The sequence below is a fragment of the Arachis stenosperma genome, chromosome 10, assembly GCF_014773155.1.
Source record: "Arachis stenosperma cultivar V10309 chromosome 10, arast.V10309.gnm1.PFL2, whole genome shotgun sequence".
Lineage (NCBI taxonomy): Eukaryota > Viridiplantae > Streptophyta > Magnoliopsida > Fabales > Fabaceae > Arachis > Arachis stenosperma.
This window is the reverse complement of record NC_080386.1, coordinates 96,040,368-96,046,367: the sequence shown is the minus strand read 5'-3', so window position 1 is coordinate 96,046,367 and position 6,000 is coordinate 96,040,368.

The window sequence follows — 6,000 nt, the reverse complement described above, 5'->3', positions numbered from 1 at the left end:
ACCGAAACAAATAACCAAAGTGGGCCCAAAGTAGATTTTAGCATTCCTTAACTTATCCAATCTTATCTTTGTACTTTTTAAATTTAAAATTAACATTTTTTAGGATTAGTATTTACTTTTTAAAGAGGAGATCACTTAGGTTATATACATTCACCATCAGACAGATCTTCTTTGTTTTCTGAAAAGTTATGAGCAACTAAACCTCCTAGATTAAGGTTAGGAGCTCTGCTTATTCTCATAGATTAATATTATTATTTTTTCTATTTTAATATATGTTTAATTTCATTCTATGATGTATTGTCGTTCTTCATCTAAATGAATTTAGAGTGGAACGGAAGTATGACCCCTTGTTCTACATGAGTTCTTGCGAGTCCCTGACCGGATAGTATTGAGCTATAGTTTGAGAATACATCACCTAAACTGCAAATTGCTTGGGATAATTAGATATGTTACATAAAATCCAGTTAGCTTTGGGTGATTGAGGTTTCTGTGGCGCTAAAGCTAGAATACTGAGCTTCATTCTCCGATCCGAAAGATCTGACCTTATTTGTGGCACTTTAAGTAGGATCAAGAGAGATTGAATTGCGTGAATTTTATCATCGTTCATATTAAATGACCACTGACCCTGAAGTTTGATGTGGATTAGAGGAGATTAATTGACCACTGACCCTGGCGTTAATCACTTACAGCTTTGCCATAGAATGAATCATTCGTTGTTAATATAGTCAGTAAGAAGTACTAATCCGAAAAGATAAACATCTCCAAAGTCTTAACTGATTTTTCATTATTGTTTCTACACCGATTTCGTACTGCTCTCTTTATTATTTGGTTTTATGCGCCTACAACAACTCTCTTTTTTATTTGTCTGACTAAGTTCTGCAAAATAACTATTGCTTGCTCAATCCAACAATTCTTGTGGGATTGACCCTCACTCACCTGGAGTATTATTTGGACGACTCAGTGCACTTACTGATAAAGTTGTAGGAGTTCAATTTGGCGCACCACTCTGCTGTCAACTTTGCCAATCGTACCTGATCGATTTTGGTCGGATTAGGTACATACGGATGGATTAGTATTGCTAGCCCTACATCCTGTTCTAACCCCATTTTTTCCGATTGAATATAGATTTGACTTTGTGAGAATTGAAGTGATACAATAGCTTTTCACTAATCTCTTTCTTGTTCAACATTCCTCATCCGTTATGAAATCTCTTCTTTTAGGTCTCTCCGTTGCTTTGCCTCCATGGCCATATTTATCTGATCTATCGTCGAAAGATTTGCTCTGTTTTGGTTGTAGGTTTGTCGCACCCAAGTCTTAATACTCCATATCCAAATTGTTTCATGGAAGTCCAGACAGGAACGAGTCCAAGTAGAAAGTGTTGGGGACGTGGTACAAATATTTCCAAAAAAATAATTATATATAAATATTTGCTTCCAAAATAAAATATAAATTATTTGTTTGAGATTTAAGTTAAAAAAAGTTTATTTTCGTTAAACTTAATATATAATAATAATTATTTTGTTAAATTTCATATAATACGAAAATTAAAGATAAATAATAAAAGAACTCAATTAAAAAACAATAAGTAATTATAATTAACTTTGTTATATTAGTTAATTAGTTAATACCCATATTGAAACTTAGTTTCTTAAATGTTACTAAAATATATTAGTGATTTTTTAAAAGTTGTTTAGGATATAAAAAAAAGATATTATCAATACAATAATATTCTTTATTAAAATAGTCTTGTTTAATAGTAATTGATTTTGTTAAAAAGGTTATTTATATCCTGAATACTATAAAAATGTGGACTTCATAATTAAGTTGAAGATAACGAATGGTTAAACAATTGTTTAAAAGTATACACAGGAAAAATATAACCAATTTATCGCTGAAAACTCAGTTGAAGTCGACTTTACATAAAGTTGATATTTGAGAGTCGTTAAATAAAAATTTAGTTAACTCAGTCAAATCAGCTAACAGTTTTTAAGTATCAACTTCACGTGAAGTGAAATCGATTGCACCTGAGTTTCTACCCCAATTTATCATATAGTTAGTGTGTGAGACTGTGCGGGGCTTTGGTCTTTTTTTTTTCTGATACATTTAAATAAATTATAAATGCATCTATACTTAAATATTATTTTGTATATTTTTTTCCCTATACAATTTTATCTTGTATACTTTGGCACCTGGCTCCTATTACTAAATTTCCCGAATTCATCATTGAGTCTAAGATCAACAATACATTCAATTTTCCATAAACGGAAAAACCAAATTAGAAATTCAGGATAGGTTGCATCTCCTCAGTAACGCTCTATCTGAAAAAAAAAAAATTTGAAGGTTAAGTCATCCAACTAGAGTAGGGATGACAATACACTAAACAAGAAAGGAATAACTCTCTCTCTATCCCATATTTTTTTAATTTTTGTCTAGTTTCATTCTGCATGACAGAGAAATATTTTTGTTTACCTTATTTTCTACAAAATAATATAATCTCACAAATTTTATTCAATTTAATAAAAATTACGTTAATTCAAGTATAGTTAAAATAAAATATGTTTAATATTTTTTAACTATATCATAAAATAAAAATAATGTTAATTCTCACATATTCACTAAAAAATACCCAATACAATATGAAAAATAAGAAAAAGAAAATTATAGATACCAAATAATTCTTATCTGAAGTATTTTTCAATATGTAAGTATAAGTATTTTTATCATAAAAAGTGATGATTACTGTTTCAAGAGTTATCTAAAATTGGATTGTTTTTGTGTTTAGATGTGAGATTCAGACTCTTTTTCAAGCTGTGTCGATTTATGCAAGTATTGAGGTGCCGCCATAAGAGTTTTTCGTGAGGAGGTGAGGGTGGTACTTGGTAGACGAAATTGTGATCCTCTTTGTATTTGTATGAGATTTATTTAATGGCTATTGGCTATGTGTGGACACAACTCCGTTCAACTCAACCAGCAAGTGTATTGGGTCATCCAAGTAATACCTTACGTGAGTAAGGGTCGATCCTACAGAGATTGTTGGTATGAAGCAAGCTATGGTCACCTTGTATTTGTCAGTTAGGCAGATTTAATTGATTTATGATGAGTTCGAAAATTAATAATAAACAGAAAATAAAATAGGATAGAAATACTTATATAAATTAATGGTGGGAATTTCAGATAGGCGTGTGGAGATGCTAGAATCCTCTCGAATCTCTACTTTCTTATTACATTCATCCAATCCTTCTTACTCCTTTCCATGGCAAGCTGTATGTAGGGCATCACCGTCTTCAATGGCTACTTTTCATCCTCTCGGGAAAATGGTCCTATGCGCTGTCACTGCATGGCTAATCGTCTGGAGGCATCACCCTTGTTGATGGCTACATCCCATCCTCTCAGTGAAAATGGTCCAAATGCTCTGTCACGGCACGGCTAATCATCTGTCGGTTCTCAATCAGGTTGGAATAGAATCCCTTGATTCTTTTGCGTCTGTCACTAACGCCCAGCCTTCAAGAGTTTGAAGCTCGTCATAGTCATTCAATACCGGAATCCTACTCGGAATACCACAGACAAGGTTAGACTTTCCGGATTCCCGGGATCCTACTCGGAATACCATAGACAAGGTTAGACTTTCCGGATCCCCATGAATGCCGCCATCTATCTAGCTTATACCACGAAGATTCTGTTGGGGAATCTAAGAGATATGCGCCCGGCCTAAAGTAGAACGGAAGTGGTTGTCAGTCACGCGCGTTCATAGGTGAGAATGATGATGAGTGTCACGGATCATCACATTCATCAAGTTGAAGTGCAACGTATATCTTGGAATAAGAATAAAAGAGAATTGAATATAAAGTAATGGTAATTGTATTAAAACTTGAGGTATAGCAGAGCTCCACACCCTTAATCTATGGTGTGTAGAAACTCCACCGTTGAAAATACATAAGCGAAAGGTTCAGGCATGGCCGAATGGCCAGCCCCCTCAAACATGATCAATAGCCTCTTAACATGAAGAATAAAACAAAACTGAGACCAAAGATGTAACGTGGTCAAAAAGACGTCTAATACAATAGTTAAATGTCCTATATATATTAGACTAGCTACTAGGGTTTACATGAGTAAGTAATTGATGCATAAATCCACTTCCGGGGCCCACTTGGTGTATGTTTGGGCTGAGCTTGATCTATCCACGAGCTGAGGCTTTTATTGGAGTTGAACGCCGAGTTATAGCGTGTTTCTGGCGTTCAACTCTGGGTTATGACGTGTTTCTGGCGTTTAACTCCAGACAGCAGCATGTACTTGGCGTTGAGAGCCACTTTACATCGTCAATTTCCGAATATAGTATGAACTATTATATATTTCTGGAAAGCTCTGGATGTCTACTTTCCAACGCCGTTGAGAGCTCGCCATTTGGAGTTCTGTAGCTCCAGAAAATCCATTTCGAGTGCAGGGAGGTCAGATTCCAACAGCATCAGCAGTCCTTTTGTCAGCCTTTTTCAGAGTTTTGCTCAAGTCCCTCAATTTCAGCCAGAAATTACCTGAAATTACAGAAAAATACACAAACTCATAGTAAAGTCCAGAAATATGAATTTATCATAAAAACTAATGAAAACATCCCTAAAAGTAGCTTGAACTTACTAAAAACTACCTAAAAACAATGCCAAAAAGCGTATAAATTATCCGCTCATCAGTACTTATAAGGGGTTCTAATGCTTAAGTTATCAAGGGTTTAAGTAGTTTTATTTAGTAAATTTGGTTCTCAAATACCTGAGAGTGTCAGTATATTTATAATAGAATAGATAACAACCTTTTAGAGAATAGTTCCACCTAGGGGTGTGCATGGCCCAATCCGGCCCGAAGACCCGACCCAGCCCCGAACACTTTAGGGGCTAATTTGGTGTGATTTCACCGGGTCTAGGGTCGGGTAAGGGTCTCAAAAATAGATCCGGTCATTATTTCGGGTCGGGTCGGGCCATGGCTCAGGTCACTCGAAATCGGCCTTGTGGCCGATCATCATACACAATTAATATTTTGTGTTATTAGTTATTATAAGACTATAAGTTAATATTTTATGTTTAAAATGCATAAGATTTTAGACTAATTAATGTATAATATTGTGTTATTTGTATTGATTTAAATATTTGATATTATTAGACAATATTAGTATTGATTATGATTATGCTTTAATTTTAAAGAAGAGTTGGTTCTTGTTATATTTTTCTAAGTGAATTTTACCATGTCAAAAAATGGTTGGAGTTTTAGAAATTTGGATATTTTCACATGCTAGCTTATAAGAATGTATCAAGGTAATGTAATGTTAACGACCCGATTTTTACCCGGTATAATCGTGGCCCGAAAGTGTATAGGGTTTATGTTGTTACTAATTACAGCCTTCGGTCCAAATCATAACCATTCCACAGCCTCTAGCCCAACATATAACGACTCAACATATAAGCTACCCACAGCCTCTGGCCCAGCATATAAGCAACCCACGGCCTCCAGCCCAACATATAAGCAAACACATTTCCATCATCAATTCTTATTAACACATCGCATCAGTAACAACCTTTAGCATCACCATCGCCAGTGTAAGGGATCTCTCAGTTGTTCAAACATATACAAAACAATACAAGAAATATACAAGTATAGAGAATAGATAAAGCAAGTAGTTCAAATAGCATATAGATATAATTATTCAACAAGGCAAGCCAAATATAAGATTCATACTCAATCAATACACACAAATGCAAATGATACATGTATATCCTACTGTCCATGAGCTCACGTGCTGGTTAAATTGCCAGAATTTGACGAACCCGGTAGCTAACCTAGATATGTTCTCTAGGTCGTGCATCCCTAGAAGGAACATAAACGAAGGAGAGTGCCTTTCTACATCGAAGGAGTGTGCCTTTCCACATTCTCCTAGAGGTATTACGAAGGAGTGTGCCTTTCCACCTACAACTAGAGAAAGATGCAGAAAAAATAATACGAAGGAGTGCCTTTCCACCT